The 19,534-nt window shown below is 50.4% G+C and overlaps 46 non-coding genes across 46 annotated transcripts; all 46 read left to right on the top strand.

The window, feature by feature from the left end:
- Window positions 1-82: 82 nt before the first annotated feature.
- LOC138639292 (U5 spliceosomal RNA) lies at window positions 83-198 on the top strand. Its single transcript, XR_011312881.1, has one exon. It is a non-coding gene; the product is annotated as a U5 spliceosomal RNA (small nuclear RNA).
- Window positions 199-508: 310 nt separating this feature from the next.
- On the top strand, window positions 509-624 carry LOC138640066 (U5 spliceosomal RNA). Its single transcript, XR_011313587.1, has one exon. It is a non-coding gene; the product is annotated as a U5 spliceosomal RNA (small nuclear RNA).
- Window positions 625-934: 310 nt separating this feature from the next.
- LOC138639083 (U5 spliceosomal RNA) lies at window positions 935-1,050 on the top strand. Its single transcript, XR_011312682.1, has one exon. It is a non-coding gene; the product is annotated as a U5 spliceosomal RNA (small nuclear RNA).
- A 310-nt stretch (window positions 1,051-1,360) lies between these two features.
- LOC138639600 (U5 spliceosomal RNA) lies at window positions 1,361-1,476 on the top strand. The gene has a single exon (XR_011313176.1). It is a non-coding gene; the product is annotated as a U5 spliceosomal RNA (small nuclear RNA).
- A 310-nt stretch (window positions 1,477-1,786) lies between these two features.
- On the top strand, window positions 1,787-1,902 carry LOC138639180 (U5 spliceosomal RNA). Its single transcript, XR_011312776.1, has one exon. It is a non-coding gene; the product is annotated as a U5 spliceosomal RNA (small nuclear RNA).
- Window positions 1,903-2,212: 310 nt separating this feature from the next.
- LOC138640106 (U5 spliceosomal RNA) lies at window positions 2,213-2,328 on the top strand. Its single transcript, XR_011313625.1, has one exon. It is a non-coding gene; the product is annotated as a U5 spliceosomal RNA (small nuclear RNA).
- Window positions 2,329-2,638: 310 nt separating this feature from the next.
- On the top strand, window positions 2,639-2,754 carry LOC138639370 (U5 spliceosomal RNA). The gene has a single exon (XR_011312956.1). It is a non-coding gene; the product is annotated as a U5 spliceosomal RNA (small nuclear RNA).
- A 310-nt stretch (window positions 2,755-3,064) lies between these two features.
- Window positions 3,065-3,180, top strand: LOC138639432 (U5 spliceosomal RNA). The gene has a single exon (XR_011313017.1). It is a non-coding gene; the product is annotated as a U5 spliceosomal RNA (small nuclear RNA).
- Window positions 3,181-3,490: 310 nt separating this feature from the next.
- Window positions 3,491-3,606, top strand: LOC138640078 (U5 spliceosomal RNA). Its single transcript, XR_011313599.1, has one exon. It is a non-coding gene; the product is annotated as a U5 spliceosomal RNA (small nuclear RNA).
- Window positions 3,607-3,916: 310 nt separating this feature from the next.
- LOC138639320 (U5 spliceosomal RNA) lies at window positions 3,917-4,032 on the top strand. Its single transcript, XR_011312908.1, has one exon. It is a non-coding gene; the product is annotated as a U5 spliceosomal RNA (small nuclear RNA).
- Window positions 4,033-4,342: 310 nt separating this feature from the next.
- LOC138640022 (U5 spliceosomal RNA) lies at window positions 4,343-4,458 on the top strand. Its single transcript, XR_011313544.1, has one exon. It is a non-coding gene; the product is annotated as a U5 spliceosomal RNA (small nuclear RNA).
- Window positions 4,459-4,769: 311 nt separating this feature from the next.
- LOC138639647 (U5 spliceosomal RNA) lies at window positions 4,770-4,885 on the top strand. The gene has a single exon (XR_011313221.1). It is a non-coding gene; the product is annotated as a U5 spliceosomal RNA (small nuclear RNA).
- A 310-nt stretch (window positions 4,886-5,195) lies between these two features.
- Window positions 5,196-5,311, top strand: LOC138639775 (U5 spliceosomal RNA). Its single transcript, XR_011313343.1, has one exon. It is a non-coding gene; the product is annotated as a U5 spliceosomal RNA (small nuclear RNA).
- A 310-nt stretch (window positions 5,312-5,621) lies between these two features.
- On the top strand, window positions 5,622-5,737 carry LOC138640021 (U5 spliceosomal RNA). The gene has a single exon (XR_011313543.1). It is a non-coding gene; the product is annotated as a U5 spliceosomal RNA (small nuclear RNA).
- Window positions 5,738-6,048: 311 nt separating this feature from the next.
- On the top strand, window positions 6,049-6,164 carry LOC138639516 (U5 spliceosomal RNA). Its single transcript, XR_011313097.1, has one exon. It is a non-coding gene; the product is annotated as a U5 spliceosomal RNA (small nuclear RNA).
- A 310-nt stretch (window positions 6,165-6,474) lies between these two features.
- LOC138639056 (U5 spliceosomal RNA) lies at window positions 6,475-6,590 on the top strand. The gene has a single exon (XR_011312656.1). It is a non-coding gene; the product is annotated as a U5 spliceosomal RNA (small nuclear RNA).
- A 310-nt stretch (window positions 6,591-6,900) lies between these two features.
- Window positions 6,901-7,016, top strand: LOC138639769 (U5 spliceosomal RNA). The gene has a single exon (XR_011313337.1). It is a non-coding gene; the product is annotated as a U5 spliceosomal RNA (small nuclear RNA).
- A 310-nt stretch (window positions 7,017-7,326) lies between these two features.
- LOC138639082 (U5 spliceosomal RNA) lies at window positions 7,327-7,442 on the top strand. The gene has a single exon (XR_011312681.1). It is a non-coding gene; the product is annotated as a U5 spliceosomal RNA (small nuclear RNA).
- A 310-nt stretch (window positions 7,443-7,752) lies between these two features.
- Window positions 7,753-7,868, top strand: LOC138639400 (U5 spliceosomal RNA). The gene has a single exon (XR_011312985.1). It is a non-coding gene; the product is annotated as a U5 spliceosomal RNA (small nuclear RNA).
- A 310-nt stretch (window positions 7,869-8,178) lies between these two features.
- Window positions 8,179-8,294, top strand: LOC138639730 (U5 spliceosomal RNA). The gene has a single exon (XR_011313299.1). It is a non-coding gene; the product is annotated as a U5 spliceosomal RNA (small nuclear RNA).
- A 310-nt stretch (window positions 8,295-8,604) lies between these two features.
- LOC138639313 (U5 spliceosomal RNA) lies at window positions 8,605-8,720 on the top strand. The gene has a single exon (XR_011312901.1). It is a non-coding gene; the product is annotated as a U5 spliceosomal RNA (small nuclear RNA).
- A 310-nt stretch (window positions 8,721-9,030) lies between these two features.
- Window positions 9,031-9,146, top strand: LOC138639269 (U5 spliceosomal RNA). The gene has a single exon (XR_011312859.1). It is a non-coding gene; the product is annotated as a U5 spliceosomal RNA (small nuclear RNA).
- A 310-nt stretch (window positions 9,147-9,456) lies between these two features.
- LOC138639449 (U5 spliceosomal RNA) lies at window positions 9,457-9,572 on the top strand. Its single transcript, XR_011313034.1, has one exon. It is a non-coding gene; the product is annotated as a U5 spliceosomal RNA (small nuclear RNA).
- A 310-nt stretch (window positions 9,573-9,882) lies between these two features.
- On the top strand, window positions 9,883-9,998 carry LOC138639609 (U5 spliceosomal RNA). Its single transcript, XR_011313185.1, has one exon. It is a non-coding gene; the product is annotated as a U5 spliceosomal RNA (small nuclear RNA).
- Window positions 9,999-10,308: 310 nt separating this feature from the next.
- LOC138639081 (U5 spliceosomal RNA) lies at window positions 10,309-10,424 on the top strand. Its single transcript, XR_011312680.1, has one exon. It is a non-coding gene; the product is annotated as a U5 spliceosomal RNA (small nuclear RNA).
- Window positions 10,425-10,734: 310 nt separating this feature from the next.
- On the top strand, window positions 10,735-10,850 carry LOC138639080 (U5 spliceosomal RNA). The gene has a single exon (XR_011312679.1). It is a non-coding gene; the product is annotated as a U5 spliceosomal RNA (small nuclear RNA).
- Window positions 10,851-11,160: 310 nt separating this feature from the next.
- Window positions 11,161-11,276, top strand: LOC138640176 (U5 spliceosomal RNA). The gene has a single exon (XR_011313685.1). It is a non-coding gene; the product is annotated as a U5 spliceosomal RNA (small nuclear RNA).
- Window positions 11,277-11,586: 310 nt separating this feature from the next.
- Window positions 11,587-11,702, top strand: LOC138639869 (U5 spliceosomal RNA). Its single transcript, XR_011313397.1, has one exon. It is a non-coding gene; the product is annotated as a U5 spliceosomal RNA (small nuclear RNA).
- A 310-nt stretch (window positions 11,703-12,012) lies between these two features.
- On the top strand, window positions 12,013-12,128 carry LOC138640175 (U5 spliceosomal RNA). Its single transcript, XR_011313684.1, has one exon. It is a non-coding gene; the product is annotated as a U5 spliceosomal RNA (small nuclear RNA).
- A 310-nt stretch (window positions 12,129-12,438) lies between these two features.
- Window positions 12,439-12,554, top strand: LOC138640174 (U5 spliceosomal RNA). Its single transcript, XR_011313683.1, has one exon. It is a non-coding gene; the product is annotated as a U5 spliceosomal RNA (small nuclear RNA).
- A 310-nt stretch (window positions 12,555-12,864) lies between these two features.
- Window positions 12,865-12,980, top strand: LOC138639868 (U5 spliceosomal RNA). Its single transcript, XR_011313396.1, has one exon. It is a non-coding gene; the product is annotated as a U5 spliceosomal RNA (small nuclear RNA).
- Window positions 12,981-13,290: 310 nt separating this feature from the next.
- On the top strand, window positions 13,291-13,406 carry LOC138640173 (U5 spliceosomal RNA). The gene has a single exon (XR_011313682.1). It is a non-coding gene; the product is annotated as a U5 spliceosomal RNA (small nuclear RNA).
- A 314-nt stretch (window positions 13,407-13,720) lies between these two features.
- Window positions 13,721-13,836, top strand: LOC138639867 (U5 spliceosomal RNA). Its single transcript, XR_011313395.1, has one exon. It is a non-coding gene; the product is annotated as a U5 spliceosomal RNA (small nuclear RNA).
- A 310-nt stretch (window positions 13,837-14,146) lies between these two features.
- LOC138639865 (U5 spliceosomal RNA) lies at window positions 14,147-14,262 on the top strand. The gene has a single exon (XR_011313393.1). It is a non-coding gene; the product is annotated as a U5 spliceosomal RNA (small nuclear RNA).
- Window positions 14,263-14,572: 310 nt separating this feature from the next.
- Window positions 14,573-14,688, top strand: LOC138639001 (U5 spliceosomal RNA). The gene has a single exon (XR_011312604.1). It is a non-coding gene; the product is annotated as a U5 spliceosomal RNA (small nuclear RNA).
- A 310-nt stretch (window positions 14,689-14,998) lies between these two features.
- Window positions 14,999-15,114, top strand: LOC138640172 (U5 spliceosomal RNA). The gene has a single exon (XR_011313681.1). It is a non-coding gene; the product is annotated as a U5 spliceosomal RNA (small nuclear RNA).
- A 310-nt stretch (window positions 15,115-15,424) lies between these two features.
- Window positions 15,425-15,540, top strand: LOC138639396 (U5 spliceosomal RNA). Its single transcript, XR_011312981.1, has one exon. It is a non-coding gene; the product is annotated as a U5 spliceosomal RNA (small nuclear RNA).
- Window positions 15,541-15,850: 310 nt separating this feature from the next.
- On the top strand, window positions 15,851-15,966 carry LOC138640171 (U5 spliceosomal RNA). The gene has a single exon (XR_011313680.1). It is a non-coding gene; the product is annotated as a U5 spliceosomal RNA (small nuclear RNA).
- Window positions 15,967-16,276: 310 nt separating this feature from the next.
- On the top strand, window positions 16,277-16,392 carry LOC138639854 (U5 spliceosomal RNA). The gene has a single exon (XR_011313382.1). It is a non-coding gene; the product is annotated as a U5 spliceosomal RNA (small nuclear RNA).
- A 310-nt stretch (window positions 16,393-16,702) lies between these two features.
- LOC138639078 (U5 spliceosomal RNA) lies at window positions 16,703-16,818 on the top strand. Its single transcript, XR_011312677.1, has one exon. It is a non-coding gene; the product is annotated as a U5 spliceosomal RNA (small nuclear RNA).
- A 310-nt stretch (window positions 16,819-17,128) lies between these two features.
- LOC138639842 (U5 spliceosomal RNA) lies at window positions 17,129-17,244 on the top strand. Its single transcript, XR_011313371.1, has one exon. It is a non-coding gene; the product is annotated as a U5 spliceosomal RNA (small nuclear RNA).
- Window positions 17,245-17,554: 310 nt separating this feature from the next.
- Window positions 17,555-17,670, top strand: LOC138639077 (U5 spliceosomal RNA). The gene has a single exon (XR_011312676.1). It is a non-coding gene; the product is annotated as a U5 spliceosomal RNA (small nuclear RNA).
- A 310-nt stretch (window positions 17,671-17,980) lies between these two features.
- On the top strand, window positions 17,981-18,096 carry LOC138639830 (U5 spliceosomal RNA). Its single transcript, XR_011313368.1, has one exon. It is a non-coding gene; the product is annotated as a U5 spliceosomal RNA (small nuclear RNA).
- Window positions 18,097-18,406: 310 nt separating this feature from the next.
- On the top strand, window positions 18,407-18,522 carry LOC138640170 (U5 spliceosomal RNA). Its single transcript, XR_011313679.1, has one exon. It is a non-coding gene; the product is annotated as a U5 spliceosomal RNA (small nuclear RNA).
- A 310-nt stretch (window positions 18,523-18,832) lies between these two features.
- On the top strand, window positions 18,833-18,948 carry LOC138640169 (U5 spliceosomal RNA). The gene has a single exon (XR_011313678.1). It is a non-coding gene; the product is annotated as a U5 spliceosomal RNA (small nuclear RNA).
- Window positions 18,949-19,258: 310 nt separating this feature from the next.
- On the top strand, window positions 19,259-19,374 carry LOC138639261 (U5 spliceosomal RNA). Its single transcript, XR_011312852.1, has one exon. It is a non-coding gene; the product is annotated as a U5 spliceosomal RNA (small nuclear RNA).
- Window positions 19,375-19,534: the final 160 nt, after the last annotated feature.

The following is a 19,534-nucleotide window of genomic DNA, read 5'->3' as shown; positions in this document are numbered from 1 at the left end:
CGAACCCACTTCTAGGTGCTGTCCCCGGGCCAAGTGAGGGCTGCTGCCATGGTGGTAGGTCAGGAGGAGGCCCTTGCCCAGTGTATTCTGGCTTCTCTTCAGAACGTAAAAATCTTTCGCCTTTTACTAAAGATTTCCGTGGAGAGGAGCAAAACTGAGTTTTGTGGCAATTTTTGCATGCTCCAGCTTGCTGGGGCTTCCTTAATTGGGTTCAACAACAGAATAAAGTAATGGGTGGGTGGGGTTTCGGTGGGAGACTGAACCCTGGGGTTGCTGGGAAGAGGCCCTCATTTGCATATTGTAGCCATGGATGGCCTTCTTCCGGGCAACGGAACAGGTGATGCTCTGTCAGCAGCATAGAACTGAGAACGGAGCAGCCTGTGGAAGATGGGCTGTTGCCGTTTTTGTTTTTCCATCACCAAACCACGAACCCACTTCTAGGTGCTCTCCCCGGGCCAAGTGAGGGCTGCTGCCATGGTGGTAGGTCAGGAGGAGGCCTTTGCACAGTATACTCTGGCTTCTCTTCAGAATGTAAAAATCTTTTGCCTTTTACTAAAGATTTCCGTGGAGAGGAGCAAAACTGAGTTTTGTGGCAATTTTTGCATGCTCCAACTTGCTGGGGCTTTCTTAATTGGGTTCAACAACAGAATAAAGGAATGGGTGGGTGGGGTTTCGGTGGGAGACTGAACCCTGGGGTTCCTGGGAAAAGGCCCTCATTTGCATATTGTAGCCATAGATGGCCTTCTTCCGGGCAACGGAACAGGTGATGCTCTGTCAGCAGCATAGAACTGAGAACGGAGCATCCTATGGAAGATGGGCTGTTGCCGTTTTTTTTTTTCCATCACCAAACCACGAACCCACTTCTAGGTGCTGTCCCCGGGCCAAGTGAGGGCTGCTGCCATGGTGGTAGGTCAGGAGGAGGCCCTTGCCCAGTATATTCTGGCTTCTCTTCAGAACGTAAAAATCTTTCGCCTTTTACTAAAGATTTCCGTGGAGAGGAGCAAAACTGAGTTTTGTGGCAATTTTTGCATGCTCCAGCTTGCTGGGGCTTCCTTAATTGGGTTCAACAACAGAATAAAGTAATGGGTGGGTGGGGTTTCGGTGGGAGACTGAACCCTGGGGTTGCTGGGAAGAGGCCCTCATTTGCATATTGTAGCCATGGATGGCCTTCTTCCGGGCAACGGAACAGGTGATGCTCTGTCAGCAGCATAGAACTGAGAACGGAGCAGCCTGTGGAAGATGGGCTGTTGCCGTTTTTGTTTTTCCATCACCAAACCACGAACCCACTTCTAGGTGCTCTCCCCGGGCCAAGTGAGGGCTGCTGCCATGGTGGTAGGTCAGGAGGAGGCCTTTGCACAGTATACTCTGGCTTCTCTTCAGAATGTAAAAATCTTTCGCCTTTTACTAAAGATTTCCGTAGAGAGGAGCAAAACTGAGTTTTGTGGCAATTTTTGCATGCTCCAGCTTGCTGGGGCTTCCTTAATTGGGTTCAACAACAGAATAAAGTAATGGGTGGGTGGGGTTTCGGTGGGAGACTGAACCCTGGGGTTGCTGGGAAGAGGCCCTCATTTGCATATTGTAGCCATGGTTGGCCTTCTTCCGGGCAACGGAACAGGTGATGTTCTGTCAGCAGCATAGAACTGAGAACGGAGCAGCCTGTGGAAGATGGGCTGTTGCCGTTTTTGTTTTTCCATCACCAAACCACGAACCCACTTCTAAGTGCTCTCCCCGGGCCAAGTGAGGGCTGCTGCCATGGTGGTAGGTCAGGAGGAGGCCCTTGCCCAGTATACTCTGGCTTCTTTTCAGAACGTAAAAATCTTTCGCCTTTTACTAAAGATTTCCGTGGAGAGGAGCAAAACTGAGTTTTGTGGCAATTTTTGCATGCTTCAACTTGCTGGGGCTTCCTTAATTGGGTTCAACAACAGAATAAAGTAATGGGTGGGTGGGGTTTCGGTGGGAGACTGAACCCTGGGGTTGCCGGGAAGAGGCCCTCATTTGCATATTGTAGCCATGGATGGCCTTCTTCCGGGCAACGGAACAGGTGATGCTCTGTCAGCAGCATAGAACTGAGAACGGAGCATCCTGTGGAAGATGGGCTGTTGCCGTTTTTGTTTTTCCATCACCATACCACGAACCCACTTCTAGGTGCTCTCCCCGGGCCAAGTGAGGGCTGCTGCCATGGTGGTAGGTCAGGAGGAGGCCCTTGCCCAGTATACTCTGGCTTCTTTTCAGAACGTAAAAATCTTTCGCCTTTTACTAAAGATTTCCGTGGAGAGGAGCAAAACTGAGTTTTGTGGCAATTTTTGCATGCTCCAGCTTGCTGGGGCTTCCTAAATTGGGTTCAACAATAGAATAAAGTAATGGGTGTTTGGCGTTTCGGTGGGAGACTGAAACCTGGAGTTGCGGGGAAGAGGCCCTTATTTGCATATTGTAGCCATGGATGGCCTTCTTCCGGGCAACGGAACAGGTGATGCTCTGTCAGCAGCATAGAACTGAGAACGGAGCAGCCTGTGGAAGATGGGCTGTTGCCGTTTTTGTTTTTCCATCACCAAAGCACGAACCCACTTCTAGGTGCTCTCCCCGGGCCAAGTGAGGGCTGCTGCCATGGTGGTAGGTCAGGAGGAGGCCTTTGCACAGTATACTCTGGTTTCTCTTCAGAACGTAAAAATCTTTCGCCTTTTACTAAAGATTTCCATGGAGAGGAGCAAAACTGAGTTTTGTGGCAATTTTTGCATGCTCCAACTTGCTGGGGCTTCCTTAATTGGGATCAACAATAGAATAAAGTAATGGGTGTTTGGGGTTTCGGTGGGAGACTGAACCCTGGGGTTGCGGGGAAGAGGCCCTCATTTGCATATTGTAGCCATGCATGGCCTTCTTCCGGGCAACGGAACAGGTGATGCTCTGTCAGCAGCATAGAACTGAGAACGGAGCAGCCTGTGGAAGATGGGCTGTTGCCGTTTTTGTTTTTCCATCACCAAACCACGAACCCACTTCTAGGTGCTGTCCCCGGGCCAAGTGAGGGCTGCTGCCATTGTGGTAGGTCAGGAGGAGGCCCTTACCCAGTATACTCTGGCTTCTCTTCAGAATGTAAAAATCTTTCGCCTTTTACTAAAGATTTCTGTGGAGAGGAGCAAAACTGAGTTTTGTGGCAATTTTTGCATGCTCCAACTTGCTGGGGCTTCCTTAATTGGGTTCAACAACAGAATAAAGTAATGGGTGGGTGGGGTTTCGGTGGGAGACTGAACCCTGGGGTTGCTGGGAAGAGGCCCTCATTTGCATATTGTAGCCATGGATGGCCTTCTTCCGGGCAACGGAACAGGTGATGCTCTGTCAGCAGCATAGAACTGAGAACGGAGCAGCCTGTGGAAGATGGGCTTTTGCCGTTTTTGTTTTTCCATCACCAAACCACGAACCCACTTCTAGGTGCTCTCCCCGGGCCAAGTGAGGGCTGCTGCCATGGTGGTAGGTCAGGAGGAGGCCTTTGCACAGTATACTCTGGTTTCTCTTCAGAACGTAAAAATCTTTCGCCTTTTACTAAAGATTTCCGTGGAGAGGAGCAAAACTGAGTTTTGTGGCAATTTTTGCATGCTCCAGCTTGCTGGGGCTTCCTTAATTGGGTTCAACAACAGAATAAAGTAATGGGTGGGTGGGGTTTCGGTGGGAGACTGAACCCTGGGGATGCTGGAAAGAGGCCATCATTTGCATATTTTAGCCATGGATGGCCTTCTTCCGGGCAACGGAACAGGTGATGTTCTGTCAGCAGCATAGAACTGAGAACGGAGCAGCCTGTGGAAGATGGGCTGTTGCCGTTTTTGTTTTTCCATCACCAAACCACGAACCCACTTCTAGGTGCTCTCCCCGGGCCAAGTGAGGGCTGCTGCCATGGTGGTAGGTCAGGAGGAGGCCTTTGCACAGTATACTCTGGCTTCTCTTCAGAACGTAAAAATCTTTCGCCTTTTACTAAAGATTTCCATGGAGAGGAGCAAAACTGAGTTTTGTGGCAATTTTTGCATGCTCCAGCTTGCTGGGGCTTCCTTAATTGGGTTCAACAATAGAATAAAGTAATGGGTTTTTGGCGTTTCGGTGGGAGACTGAAACCTGGGGTTGCGGGGAAGAGGCCCTCATTTGCATATTGTAGCCATGGATGGCCTTCTTCCGGGCAACGGAACAGGTGATGCTCTGTCAGCAGCATAGAACTGAGAACGGAGCAGCCTGTGGAAGATGGGCTGTTGCCGTTTTTGTTTTTCCATCACCAAACCACGAACCCACTTCTAGGTGCTGTCCCCGGGCCAAGTGAGGGCTGCTGCCATGGTGGTAGGTCAGGAGGAGGCATTTGCCCAGTATACTCTGGCTTCTCTTCAGAACGTAAAAATCTTTCGCCTTTTACTAAAGATTTCCGTGGAGAGGAGCAAAACTGAGTTTTGTGGCAATTTTTGCATGCTTCAACTTGCTGGGGCTTCCTTAATTGGGTTCAACAACAGAATAAAGTAATGGGTGGGTGGGGTTTCGGTGGGAGACTGAACCCTGGGGTTTCCGGTGAAGAGGCCCTCATTTGCATATTGTAGCCATGGATGGCCTTCTTCCGGGCAACGGAACAGGTGATGCTCTGTCAGCAGCATAGAACTGAGAACGGAGCATCCTGTGGAAGATGGGCTGTTGCCGTTTTTGTTTTTCCATCACCATACCACGAACCCACTTCTAGGTGCTCTCCCCGGGCCAAGTGAGGGCTGCTGCCATGGTGGTAGGTCAGGAGGAGGCCCTTGCCCAGTATACTCTAGCTTCTTTTCAGAACGTAAAAATCTTTCGCCTTTTACTAAAGATTTCCGTGGAGAGGAGGAAAACTGAGTTTTGTGGCAATTTTTGCATGCTCCAGCTTGCTGGGGCTTCGTTAATTGGGTTCAACAACAGAATAAAGTAATGGGTGGGTGGGGTTTTGGTGGGAGACTGAACCCTGGGGTTGCGGGGAAAAGGCCCTCATTTGCATATTGTAGCCATGGATGGCCTTCTTCCGGGCAACGGAACAGGTGATGTTCTGTCAGCAGCATAGAACTGAGAACGGAGCAGCCTGTGGAAGATGGGCTGTTGCCGTTTTTGTTTTTCCATCACCAAACCACGAACCCACTTCTAAGTGCTCTCCCCGGGCCAAGTGAGGGCTGCTGCCATGGTGGTAGGTCAGGAGGAGGCACTTGCCCAGTATATTCTAGCTTCTCTTCAGAACTTAAAATTCTTTCGCCTTTTACTAAAGATTTCTGTGGAGAGGAGCAAAACTGAGTTTTGTGGCAATTTTTGCATGCTCCAGCTTGCTGGGGCTTCCTTAATTGGGTTCAACAACAGAATAAAGGAATGGGTGGGTGGGGTTTCGGTGGGAGACTGAACCCTGGGGTTGCTGGGAAGAGGCCCTCATTTGCATATTGTAGCCATGGATGGCCTTCTTCCGGGCAACGGAACAGGTGATGCTCTGTCAGCAGCATAGAACTGAGAACGGAGCAGCCTGTGGAAGATGGGCTGTTGCCGTTTTTGTTTTTCCATCACCAAACCACGAACCCACTTCTAGGTGCTGTCCCCGGGCCAAGTGAGGGCTGCTGCCATGGTGGTAGGTCAGGAGGAGGCATTTGCCCAGTATACTCTGGCTTCTCTTCAGAACGTAAAAATCTTTCGCCTTTTACTAAAGATTTCCGTGGAGAGGAGCAAAACTGAGTTTTGTGGCAATTTTTGCATGCTTCAACTTGCTGGGGCTTCCTTAATTGGGTTCAACAACAGAATAAAGTAATGGGTGGGTGGGGTTTCGGTGGGAGACTGAACCCTGGGGTTTCCGGTGAAGAGGCCCTCATTTGCATATTGTAGCCATGGATGGCCTTCTTCCGGGCAACGGAACAGGTGATGCTCTGTCAGCAGCATAGAACTGAGAACGGAGCATCCTGTGGAAGATGGGCTGTTGCCGTTTTTGTTTTTCCATCACCATACCACGAACCCACTTCTAGGTGCTCTCCCCGGGCCAAGTGAGGGCTGCTGCCATGGTGGTAGGTCAGGAGGAGGCCCTTGCCCAGTATACTCTGGCTTCTTTTCAGAACGTAAAAATCTTTCGCCTTTTACTAAAGATTTCCGTGGAGAGGAGGAAAACTGAGTTTTGTGGCAATTTTTGCATGCTCCAGCTTGCTGGGGCTTCGTTAATTGGGTTCAACAACAGAATAAAGTAATGGGTGGGTGGGGTTTTGGTGGGAGACTGAACCCTGGGGTTGCGGGGAAAAGGCCCTCATTTGCATATTGTAGCCATGGATGGCCTTCTTCCGGGCAACGGAACAGGTGATGCTCTGTCAGCAGCATAGAACTGAGAACGGAGCAGCCTGTGGAAGATGGGCTGTTGCCGTTTTTGTTTTTCCATCACCAAACCACGAACCCACTTCTAGGTGCTCTCCCCGGGCCAAGTGAGGGCTGCTGCCATGGTGGTAGGTCAGGAGGAGGCCTTTGCACAGTATACTCTGGCTTCTCTTCAGAACGTAAAAATCTTTCGCCTTTTACTAAAGATTTCCGTGGAGAGGAGCAAAACTGAGTTTTGTTGCAATTTTTGCATGCTCCAGCTTGTTGGGGCTTCCTTAATTGGGTTCAACAATAGAATAAAGTAATGGGTGGGTGGGGTTTTGGTGGGAGACTGAACCCTGGGGTTGCTGGGAAGAGGCCCTCATTTGCATATTGTAGCCATGGATGGTCTTCTTCCGGGCAACGGAACAGGTGATGCTCTGTCAGCAGCATAAAACTGAGAACGGAGCATCCTGTGGAAGATGGGCTGTTGCCGTTTTTGTTTTTCCATCACCGTACCACGAACCCACTTCTAGGTGCTCTCCCCGGGCCAAGTGAGGGCTGCTGCCATGGTGGTAGGTCAGGAGGAGGCCCTTGCCCAGTATACTCTAGTTTCTCTTCAGAACGTAAAAATCTTTCGGCTTTTACTAAAGATTTCCTTGGAGAGGAGCAAAACTGAGTTTTGTGGCAATTTTTGCATGCTCCAGCTTGCTGGGGCTTCGTTAATTGGGTTCAACAACAGAATAAAGTAATGGGTGGGTGGGGTTTCGGTGGGAGACTGAACCCTGGGGTTGCGGGGAAGAGGCCCTCATTTGCATATTGTAGCCATGGATGGCCTTCTTCCAGGCAACGGAACAGGTGATGCTCTGTCAGCAGCATAGAACTGAGAACGGAGCAGCCTGTGGAAGATGGGCTGTTGCCGTTTTTGTTTTTCCATCACCAAACCACGAACCCACTTCTAGGTGCTGTCCCCGGGCCAAGTGAGGGCTGCTGCCATGGTGGTAGGTCAGGAGGAGGCCCTTGCCCAGTATATTCTGGCTTCTCTTCAGAACGTAAAAATCTTTCGCCTTTTACTAAAGATTTCCGTGGAGAGGAGCAAAACTGAGTTTTGTGGCAATTTTTGCATGCTCCAGCTTGCTGGGGCTTCCTTAATTGGGTTCAACAACAGAATAAAGTAATGGGTGGGTGGGGTTTCGGTGGGAGACTGAACCCTGGGGTTGCTGGGAAGAGGCCCTCAGTTGCATATTGTAGCCATGGATGGCCTTCTTCCGGGCAACGGAACAGGTGATGCTCTTTCAGCAGCATAGAACTGAGAACGGAGCAGCCTGTGGAAGATGGGCTGTTGCCGTTTTTGTTTTTCCATCACCAAACCACGAACCCAATTCTAGGTGCTCTCCCTGGGCCAAGTGAGGGCTGCTGCCATGGTGGTAGGTCAGGAGGAGGCCTTTGCACAGTATACTCTGGCTTCTCTTCAGAACGTAAAAATCTTTCGCCTTTTACTAAAGATTCCCGTGGAGAGGAGCAAAACTGAGTTTTGTGGCAATTTTTGCATGCTCCAGCTTGCTGGGGCTTTCTTAATTGGGTTCAACAACAGAATAAAGGAATGGATGGGTGTGGTTTCGGTGGGAGACTGAACCCTGGGGTTCCTGGGAAAAGGCCCTCATTTGCATATTGTAGCCATGGATGGCCTTCTTCCGGGCAACGGAACAGGTGATGCTTTGTCAGCAGCATAGAACTGAGAACGGAGCAACCTGTGGAAGATGGGCTGTTGCCGTTTTTGTTTTTCCATCACCAAACCACGAACCCACTTCTAGGTGCTCTCCCCGGGCCAAGTGAGGGCTGCTGCCATGGTGGTAGGTCAGGAGGAGGCCCTTGCCCAGTATACTCTGGATTTTTTTCGGAACGTAAAAATCTTTCGCCTTTTACTAAAGATTTCCGTGGAGAGGAGCAAAACTGAGTTTTGTGGCAATTTTTGCATGCTCTAACTTGCTGGGGCTTCGTTAATTGGGTTCAACAACAGAATAAAGTAATGGGTGGGTGGGGTTTCGGTGGGAGACTGAACCCTGGGGTTGCTGGGAAGAGGCCCTCATTTGCATATTGTAGCCATGGATGGCCTTCTTCCGGGCAACGGAACAGGTGATGCTCTGTCAGCAGCATAGAACTGAGAACGGAGCAGCCTGTGGAAGATGGGCTGTTGCCGTTTTTGTTTTTCCATCACCAAACCACGAACCCACTTCTAGGTGCTCTTCTCGGGCCAAGTGAGGGCTGCTGCCATGGTGGTAGGTCAGGAGGAGGCCTTTGCACAGTATACTCTGGCTTCTCTTCAGAACGTAAAAATCTTTCGCCTTTTACTAAAGATTACCGTGGAGAGGAGCAAAACTGAGTTTTGTTGCAATTTTTGCATGCTCCAGCTTGCTGGGGCTTCCTTAATTGGGTTCAACAACAGAATAAAGTAATGGGTGGGTGGGGTTTTGGTGGGAGACTGAACCCTGGGGTTGCTGGGAAGAGGCCCTCATTTGCATATTGTAGCCATGGATGGTCTTCTTCCGGGCAACGGAACAGGTGATGCTCTGTCAGCAGCATAGAACTGAGAACGGAGCATCCTGTGGAAGATGGGCTGTTGCCGTTTTTGTTTTTCCATCACCATACCACGAACCCACTTCTAGGTGCTCTCCCCGGGCCAAGTGAGGGCTGCTGCCATGGTGGTAGGTCAGGAGGAGGCCCTTGCCCAGTATACTCTGGCTTCTCTTCAGAACGTAAAAATCTTTCGCCTTTTACTAAAGATTTCCGTGGAGAGGAGCAAAACTGAGTTTTGTGGCAATTTTTGCATGCTCCAGCTTGCTGAGGCTTTCTTAATTGGGTTCAACAACAGAATAAAGGAATGGATGGGTGGGGTTTCGGTGGGAGACGGAACCCTGGAGTTCCTGGGAAAAGGCCCTCATTTGCATATTGTAGCCATGGATGGCCTTCTTCCGGGCAACGGAACAGGTGATGCTCTGTCAGCAGCATAGAACTGAGAACGGAGCATCCTGTGGACGATGGGCTGTTGCTGTTTTTGTTTTTCCATCACCATACCACGAACCCACTTCTAGGTGCTCTCCCCGGGCCAAGTGAGGGCTGCTGCCATGGTGGTAGGTCAGGAGGAGGCCCTTGCCCAGTATACTCTGGCTTCTCTTCAGAACGTAAAAATCTTTCGCCTTTTACTAAAGATTTCCGTGGAGAGGAGGAAAACTGAGTTTTGAGGCAATTTTTGCATGCTCTAGCTTGCTGGGGCTTCGTTAATTGGGTTCAACAACAGAATAAAGTAATGGGTGGGTGGGGTTTCGGTGGGAGACTGAACCCTGGGGTTGCTGGGAAGAGGCCCTCATTTGCATATTGTAGCCATGGATGGCCTTCTTCCGGGCAACGGAACAGGTGATGCTCTGTCAGCAGCATAGAACTGAGAACGGAGCAGCCTGTGGAAGATGGGCTGTTGCCGTTTTTGTTTTTCCATCACCAAACCACGAACCCACTTCTAGGTGCTCTCCCCGGGCCAAGTGAGGGCTGCTGCCATGGTGGTAGGTCAGGAGGAGGCCTTTGCACAGTATACTCTGGCTTCTCTTCAGAACGTAAAAATCTTTCGCTTTTTACTAAAGATTTCCATGGAGAGGAGCAAAACTGAGTTTTGTGGCAATTTTTGCATGCTCCAACTTGCTGGGGCTTCCTTAATTGGGTTCAACAATAGAATAAAGTAATGGGTGTTTGGGGTTTCGGTGGGAGACTGGACCCTGGGGTTGCGGGGAAGAGGCCCTCATTTGCATATTGTAGCCATGGATGGCCTTCTTCCGGGCAACGGAACAGGTCATGCTCTGTCAGCAGCATAGAACTGAGAACGGAGCAGCCTGTGGAAGATGGGCTGTTGCCGTTTTTGTTTTTCCATCACCAAACCACGAACCCACTTCTAGGTGCTGTCCCCGGACCAAGTGAGGGCTGCTGCCATGGTGGTAGGTCAGGAGGAGGCCCTTGCCCAGTATATTCTGGCTTCTCTTCAGAACGTAAAAATCTTTCGCCTTTTACTAAAGATTTCCGTGGAGAGGAGCAAAACTGAGTTTTGTGGCAATTTTTGCATGCTCCAGCTTGCTGGGGCTTTCTTAATTGGGTTCAACAACAGAATAAAGGAATGGGTGGGTGGGGTTTCGGTGGGAGACTGAACCCTGGGGTTCCTGGGAAAAGGCCCTCATTTGCATATTGTAGCCATGGATGGCCTTCTTCCGGGCAACGGAACAGGTGATGCTCTGTCAGCAGCATAGAACTGAGAACGGAGCATCCTGTGGAAGATGGGCTGTTGCCGTTTTTGTTTTTCCATCACCAAACCACGAACCCACTTCTAGGTGCTCTCCCCGGGCCAAGTGAGGGCTGCTGCCATGGTGGTAGGTCAGGAGGAGGCCTTTGCCCAGTATATTCTGGCTTCTCTTCAGAACGTAAAAATCTTTCGCCTTTTACTAAAGATTTCCGTGGAGAGGAGCAAAACTGAGTTTTGTGGCAATTTTTGCATGCTCCAGCTTGCTGGGGCTTCCTTAATTGGGTTCAACAACAGAATAAAGTAATGGGTGGGTGGGGTTTCGGTGGGAGACTGAACCCTGGGGTTGCTGGGAAGAGGCCCTCATTTGCATATTGTAGCCATGGATGGCCTTCTTCCGGGCAACGGAACAGGTGATGCTCTGTCAGCAGCATAGAACTGAGAACGGAGCAGCCTGTGGAAGATGGGCTGTTGCCGTTTTTGTTTTTCCATCACCAAACCACGAACCCACTTCTAGGTGCTCTCCCCGGGCCAAGTGAGGGCTGCTGCCATGGTGGTAGGTCAGGAGGAGGCCTTTGCACAGTATACTCTGGCTTCTCTTCAGAATGTAAAAATCTTTCGCCTTTTACTAAAGATTTCCGTGGAGAGGAGCAAAACTGAGTTTTGTGGCAATTTTTGCATGCTCCAGCTTGCTGGGGCTTTCTTAATTGGGTTCAACAACAGAATAAAGGAATGGGTGGGTGGGGTTTCGGTGGGAGACTGAACCCTGGGGTTCCTGGGAAAAGGCCCTCATTTGCATATTGTAGCCATAGATAGCCTTCTTCCGGGCAACGGAACAGGTGATGCTCTGTCAGCAGCATAGAACTGAGAACGGAGCATCCTGTGGAAGATGGGCTGTTGCCGTTTTTGTTTTTCCATCACCAAACCACGAACCCACTTCTAGGTGCTCTCCCCGGGCCAAGTGAGGGCTGCTGCCATGGTGGTAGGTCAGGAGGAGGCCTTTGCCCAGTATACTCTGGCTTCTCTTCAGAACGTAAAAATCTTTCGCCTTTTACTAAAGATTTCCGTGGAGAGGAGCAAAACTGAGTTTTGTGGCAATTTTTGCATGCTCCAGCTTGCTGGGGCTTCCTTAATTGGGTTCAACAACAGAATAAAGTAATGGGTGGGTGGGGTTTCGGTGGGAGACTGAACCCTGGGGTTGCTGGGAAGAGGCCCTCATTTGCATATTGTAGCCATGGATGGCCTTCTTCCGGGCAACGGAACAGGTGATGCTCTGTCAGCAGCATAGAACTGAGAACGGAGCAGCCTGTGGAAGATGGGCTGTTGCCGTTTTTGTTTTTCCATCACCAAACCACGAACCCACTTCTAGGTGCTCTCCCCGGGCCAAGTGAGGGCTGCTGCCATGGTGGTAGGTCAGGAGGAGGCCTTTGCACAGTATACTCTGGCTTCTCTTCAGAATGTAAAAATCTTTCGCCTTTTACTAAAGATTTCCGTGGAGAGGAGCAAAACTGAGTTTTGTGGCAATTTTTGCATGCTCCAGCTTGCTGGGGCTTCCTTAATTGGGTTCAACAACAGAATAAAGTAATGGGTGGGTGGGGTTTCGGTGGGAGACTGAACCCTGGGGTTGCTGGGAAGAGGCCCTCATTTGCATATTGTAGCCATGGATGGCCTTCTTCCGGGCAACGGAACAGGTGATGCTCTGTCAGCAGCATAGAACTGAGAACGGAGCAGCCTGTGGAAGATGGGCTGTTGCCGTTTTTGTTTTTCCATCACCAAACAACGAACCCACTTCTAGGTGCTCTCCCCGGGCCAAGTGAGGGCTGCTGCCATGGTGGTAGGTCAGGAGGAGGCCTTTGCACAGTATACTCTGGCTTCTCTTCAGAATGTAAAAATCTTTCGCCTTTTACTAAAGATTTCCGTGGAGAGGAGCAAAACTGAGTTTTGTGGCAATTTTTGCATGCTCCAGCTTGCTGGGGCTTTCTTAATTGGGTTCAACAACAGAATAAAGGAATGGGTGGGTGGGGTTTCGGTGGGAGACTGAACCCTGGGGTTCCTGGGAAAAGGCCCTCATTTGCATATTGTAGCCATGGATGGCCTTCTTCTGGGCAACGGAACAGGTGATGCTCTGTCAGCAGCATAGAACTGAGAACGGAGCATCCTGTGGAAGATGGGCTGTTGCCGTTTTTGTTTTTCCATCACCAAACCACGAACCCACTTCTAGGTGCTCTCCCCGGGCCAAGTGAGGGCTGCTGCCATGGTGGTAGGTCAGGAGGAGGCCTTTGCCCAGTATACTCTGGCTTCTCTTCAGAACGTAAAAATCTTTCGCCTTTTACTAAAGATTTCCGTGGAGAGGAGCAAAACTGAGTTTTGTGGCAATTTTTGCATGCTCCAGCTTGCTGGGGCTTCCTTAATTGGGTTCAACAACAGAATAAAGTAATGGGTGGGTGGGGTTTCGGTGGGAGACTGAACCCTGGGGTTGCTGGGAAGAGGCCCTCATTTGCATATTGTAGCCATGGATGGCCTTCTTCCGGGCAACGGAACAGGTGATGCTCTGTCAGCAGCATAGAACTGAGAACGGAGCAGCCTGTGGAAGATGGGCTGTTGCCGTTTTTGTTTTTCCATCACCAAACCACGAACCCACTTCTAGGTGCTCTCCCCGGGCCAAGTGAGGGCTGCTGCCATGGTGGTAGGTCAGGAGGAGGCCTTTGCACAGTATACTCTGGCTTCTCTTCAGAATGTAAAAATCTTTCGCCTTTTACTAAAGATTTCCGTGGAGAGGAGCAAAACTGAGTTTTGTGGCAATTTTTGCATGCTCCAGCTTGCTGGGGCTTTCTTAATTGGGTTCAACAACAGAATAAAGGAATGGGTGGGTGGGTGGGGTTTCGGTGGGAGACTGAACCCTGGGGTTCCTGGGAAAAGGCCCTCATTTGCATATTGTAGCCATGGATGGCCTTCTTCCGGGCAACGGAACAGGTGATGCTCTGTCAGCAGCATAGAACTGAGAACGGAGCATCCTGTGGAAGATGGGCTGTTGCCGTTTTTGTTTTTCCATCACCAAACCACGAACCCACTTCTAGGTGCTCTCCCCGGGCCAAGTGAGGGCTGCTGCCATGGTGGTAGGTCAGGAGGAGGCCTTTGCCCAGTATACTCTGGCTTCTCTTCAGAACGTAAAAATCTTTCGCCTTTTACTAAAGATTTCCGTGGAGAGGAGCAAAACTGAGTTTTGTGGCAATTTTTGCATGCTCCAGCTTGCTGGGGCTTCCTTAATTGGGTTCAACAACAGAATAAAGTAATGGGTGGGTGGGGTTTCGGTGGGAGACTGAACCCTGGGGTTGCTGGGAAGAGGCCCTCATTTGCATATTGTAGCCATGGATGGCCTTCTTCCGGGCAACGGAACAGGTGATGCTCTGTCAGCAGCATAGAACTGAGAACGGAGCAGCCTGTGGAAGATGGGCTGTTGCCGTTTTTGTTTTTCCATCACCAAACCACGAACCCACTTCTAGGTGCTCTCCCCGGGCCAAGTGAGGGCTGCTGCCATGGTGGTAGGTCAGGAGGAGGCCTTTGCACAGTATACTCTGGCTTCTCTTCAGAACGTAAAAATCTTTCGCCTTTTACTAAAGATTTCCGTGGAGAGGAGCAAAACTGAGTTTTGTGGCAATTTTTGCATGCTCCAGCTTGCTGGGGCTTTCTTAATTGGGTTCAACAACAGAATAAAGGAATGGGTGGGTGGGGTTTCGGTGGGAGACTGAACCCTGGGGTTCCTGGGAAAAGGCCCTCATTTGCATATTGTAGCCATGGATGGCCTTCTTCTGGGCAACGGAACAGGTGATGCTCTGTCAGCAGCATAGAACTGAGAAAGGAGCATCCTGTGGAAGATGGGCTGTTGCCGTTTTTGTTTTTCCATCACCAAACCACGAACCCACTTCTAGGTGCTCTCCCCGGGCCAAGTGAGGGCTGCTGCCATGGTGGTAGGTCAGGAGGAGGCCTTTGCCCAGTATACTCTAGCTTCTCTTCAGAACGTAAAAATCTTTCGCCTTTTACTAAAGATTTCCGTGGAGAGGAGCAAAACTGAGTTTTGTGGCAATTTTTGCATGCTCCAGCTTGCTGGGGCTTCCTTAATTGGGTTCAACAACAGAATAAAGTAATGGGTGGGTGGGGTTTCGGTGGGAGACTGAACCCTGGGGTTGCTGGGAAGAGGCCCTCATTTGCATATTGTAGCCATGGATGGCCTTCTTCCGGGCAACGGAACAGGTGATGCTCTGTCAGCAGCATAGAACTGAGAACGGAGCAGCCTGTGGAAGATGGGCTGTTGCCGTTTTTGTTTTTCCATCACCAAACCACGAACCCACTTCTAGGTGCTCTCCCCGGGCCAAGTGAGGGCTGCTGCCATGGTGGTAGGTCAGGAGGAGGCCTTTGCACAGTATACTCTGGCTTCTCTTCAGAATGTAAAAATCTTTCGCCTTTTACTAAAGATTTCCGTGGAGAGGAGCAAAACTGAGTTTTGTGGCAATTTTTGCATGCTCCAGCTTGCTGGGGCTTTCTTAATTGGGTTCAACAACAGAATAAAGGAATGGGTGGGTGGGGTTTCGGTGGGAGACTGAACCCTGGGGTTCCTGGGAAAAGGCCCTCATTTGCATATTGTAGCCATGGATGGCCTTCTTCCTGGCAACGGAACAGGTGATGCTCTGTCAGCAGCATAGAACTGAGAACGGAGCATCCTGTGGAAGATGGGCTGTTGCTGTTTTTGTTTTTCCATCACCAAACCACGAACCCACTTCTAGGTGCTCTCCCCGGGCCAAGTGAGGGCTGCTGCCATGGTGGTAGGTCAGGAGGAGGCCTTTGCACAGTATATTCTGGCTTCTCTTCAGAATGTAAAAATCTTTCGCCTTTTACTAAAGATTTCCGTGGAGAGGAGCAAAACTGAGTTTTGTGGCAATTTTTGCATGCTCCAGCTTGCTGGGGCTTTCTTAATTGGGTTCAACAACAGAATAAAGGAATGGGTGGGTGGGGTTTCGGTGGGAGACTGAACCCTGGGGTTCCTGGGAAAAGGCTCTCATTTGCATATTGTAGCCATAGATGGCCTTCTTCCGGGCAACGGAACAGGTGATGCTCTGTCAGCAGCATAGAACTGAGAACGGAGCATCCTATGAAAGATGGGCTGTTGCCGTTTTTTTTTTTCCATCACCAAACCACGAACCCACTTCTAGGTGCTCTCCCCTGGCCAAGTGAGGGCTGCTGCCATGGTGGTAGGTCAGGAGGAGGCCTTTGCACAGTATACTCTGGCTTCTCTTCAGAATGTAAAAATCTTTCGCCTTTTACTAAAGATTTCCGTGGAGAGGAGCAAAACTGAGTTTTGTGGCAATTTTTGCATGCTCCAGCTTGCTGGGGCTTTCTTAATTGGGTTCAACAACAGAATAAAGGAATGGGTGGGTGGGGTTTCGGTGGGAGACTGAACCCTGGGGTTCCTGGGAAAAGGCCCTCATTTGCATATTGTAGCCATGGATGGCCTTCTTCCGGGCAACGGAACAGGTGATGCTCTGTCAGCAGCATAGAACTGAGAACGGAGCATCCTGTGGAAGATGGGCTGTTGCCGTTTTTGTTTTTCCATCACCAAACCACGAACCCACTTCTAGGTGCTCTCCCCGGGCCAAGTGAGGGCTGCTGCCATGGTGGTAGGTCAGGAGGAGGCCCTTGCCCAGTATACTCTGGCTTCTCTTCAGAACGTAAAAATCTTTCGCCTTTTACTAAAGATTTCCGTGGAGAGGAGCAAAACTGAGTTTTGTGGCAATTTTTGCATGCTCCAGCTTGCTGGGGCTTCGTTAATTGGGTTCAACAACAGAATAAAGTAATGGGTGGGTGGGGTTTCGGTGGGAGACTGAACCCTGGGGTTGCGGGGAAGAGGCCCTCATTTGCATATTGTAGCCATGGATGGCCTTCTTCCGGGCAACGGAACAGGTGATGCTCTGTCAGCAGCATCGAACTGAGAATGGAGCAGCCTGTGGAAGATGGGCTGTTGCCGTTTTTGTTTTTCCATCACCAAACCACGAACCCACTTCTAGGTGCTGTCCCCGGGCCAAGTGAGGGCTGCTGCCATGGTGGTAGGTCAGGAGGAGGCCCTTGCCCAGTATATTCTGGCTTCTCTTCAGAACGTAAAAATCTTTCGCCTTTTACTAAAGATTTCCGTGGAGAGGAGCAAAACTGAGTTTTGTGGCAATTTTTGCATGCTCCAGCTTGCTGGGGCTTTCTTAATTGGGTTCAACAACAGAATAAAGGAATGGGTGGGTGGGGTTTCGGTGGGAGACAGAACCCTGGGGTTCCTGGGAAAAGGCCCTCATTTGCATATTGTAGCCATGGATGGCCTTCTTCCGGGCAACGGAACAGGTGATGCTCTGTCAGCAGCATAGAACTGAGAACGGAGCATCCTGTGGAAGATGGGCTGTTGCCGTTTTTGTTTTTCCATCACCAAACCACGAACCCACTTCTAGGTGCTCTCCCAGGGCCAAGTGAGGGCTGCTGCCATGGTGGTAGGTCAGGAGGAGGCCTTTGCCCAATATACTCTGGCTTCTCTTCAGAACGTAAAAATCTTTCGCCTTTTACTAAAGATTTCCGTGGAGAGGAGCAAAACTGAGTTTTGTGGCAATTTTTGCATGCTCCAGCTTGCTGGGGCTTCCTTAATTGGGTTCAACAACAGAATAAAGTAATGGGTGGGTGGGGTTTCGGTGGGAGACTGAACCCTGGGGTTGCTGGGAAGAGGCCCTCATTTGCATATTGTAGCCATGGATGGCCTTCTTCCGGGCAACGGAACAGGTGATGCTCTGTCAGCAGCATAGAACTGAGAACGGAGCAGCCTGTGGAAGATGGGCTGTTGCCGTTTTTGTTTTTCCATCACCAAACCACGAACCCACTTCTAGGTGCTGTCCCCGGGCCAAGTGAGGGCTGCTGCCATGGTGGTAGGTCAGGAGGAGGCCCTTGCCCAGTATATTCTGGCTTCTCTTCAGAACGTAAAAATCTTTCGCCTTTTACTAAAGATTTCCGTGGAGAGGAGCAAAACTGAGTTTTGTGGCAATTTTTGCATGCTCCAGCTTGCTGGGGCTTTCTTAATTGGGTTCAACAACAGAATAAAGGAATGGGTGGGTGGGGTTTCGGTGGGAGACTGAACCCTGGGGTTCCTGGGAAAAGGCCCTCATTTGCATATTGTAGCCATGGATGGCCTTCTTCCGGGCAACGGAACAGGTGATGCTCTGTCAGCAGCATAGAACTGAGAACGGAGCATCCTGTGGAAGATGGGCTGTTGCCGTTTTTGTTTTTCCATCACCAAACCACGAACCCACTTCTAGGTGCTCTCCCCGGGCCAAGTGAGGGCTGCTGCCATGGTGGTAGGTCAGGAGGAGGCCTTTGCCCAGTATACTCTGGCTTCTCTTCAGAACGTAAAAATCTTTCGCCTTTTACTAAAGATTTCCGTGGAGAGGAGCAAAACTGAGTTTTGTGGCAATTTTTGCATGCTCCAGCTTGCTGGGGCTTCCTTAATTGGGTTCAACAACAGAATAAAGTAATGGGTGGGTGGGGTTTCGGTGGGAGACTGAACCCTGGGGTTGCTGGGAAGAGGCCCTCATTTGCATATTGTAGCCATGGATGGCCTTCTTCCGGGCAACGGAACAGGTGATGCTCTGTCAGCAGCATAGAACTGAGAACGGAGCAGCCTGTGGAAGATGGGCTGTTGCCGTTTTTGTTTTTCCATCACCAAACCACGAACCCACTTCTAGGTGCTCTCCCCGGGCCAAGTGAGGGCTGCTGCCATGGTGGTAGGTCAGGAGGAGGCCTTTGCACAGTATACTCTGGCTTCTCTTCAGAATGTAAAAATCTTTCGCCTTTTACTAAAGATTTCCGTGGAGAGGAGCAAAACTGAGTTTTGTGGCAATTTTTGCATGCTCCAGCTTGCTGGGGCTTTCTTAATTGGGTTCAACAACAGAATAAAGGAATGGGTGGGTGGGGTTTCGGTGGGAGACTGAACCCTGGGGTTCCTGGGAAAAGGCCCTCATTTGCATATTGTAGCCATAGATGGCCTTCTTCCGGGCAACGGAACAGGTGATGCTCTGTCAGCAGCATAGAACTGAGAACGGAGCATCCTATGGAAGATGGGCTGTTGCCGTTTTTTTTTTTCCATCACCAAACCACGAACCCACTTCTAGGTGCTCTCCCCTGGCCAAGTGAGGGCTGCTGCCATGGTGGTAGGTCAGGAGGAGGCCTTTGCACAGTATACTCTGGCTTCTCTTCAGAATGTAAAAATCTTTCGCCTTTTACTAAAGATTTCCGTGGAGAGGAGCAAAACTGAGTTTTGTGGCAATTTTTGCATGCTCCAGCTTGCTGGGGCTTTCTTAATTGGGTTCAACAACAGAATAAAGGAATGGGTGGGTGGGGTTTCGGTGGGAGACTGAACCCTGGGGTTCCTGGGAAAAGGCCCTCATTTGCATATTGTAGCCATGGATGGCCTTCTTCCGGGCAACGGAACAGGTGATGCTCTGTCAGCAGCATAGAACTGAGAACGGAGCAGCCTGTGGAAGATGGGCTGTTGCCGTTTTTGTTTTTCCATCACCAAACCACGAACCCACTTCTAGGTGCTCTCCCCGGGCCAAGTGAGGGCTGCTGCCATGGTGGTAGGTCAGGAGGAGGCCCTTGCCCAGTATACTCTGGATTCTCTTCAGAACGTAAAAATCTTTCGCCTTTTACTAAAGATTTCCGTGGAGAGGAGCAAAACTGAGTTTTGTGGCAATTTTTGCATGCTCCAGCTTGCTGGGGCTTCCTTAATTGGGTTCAACAACAGAATAAAGTAATGGGTGGGTGGGGTTTCGTTGGGAGACTGAACCCTGGGGTTGCGGGGAAGAGGCCCTCATTTGCATATTGTAGCCATGGATGGCCTTCTTCCGGGCAATGGAACAGGTGATGCTCTGTCAGCAGCAT

Source organism: Ranitomeya imitator, chromosome 5, assembly GCF_032444005.1.
Source record: "Ranitomeya imitator isolate aRanImi1 chromosome 5, aRanImi1.pri, whole genome shotgun sequence".
Lineage (NCBI taxonomy): Eukaryota > Metazoa > Chordata > Amphibia > Anura > Dendrobatidae > Ranitomeya > Ranitomeya imitator.
The sequence above is the reverse complement of the archived record's forward strand: the minus strand, read 5'-3'. Positions and strand labels throughout refer to the sequence as shown.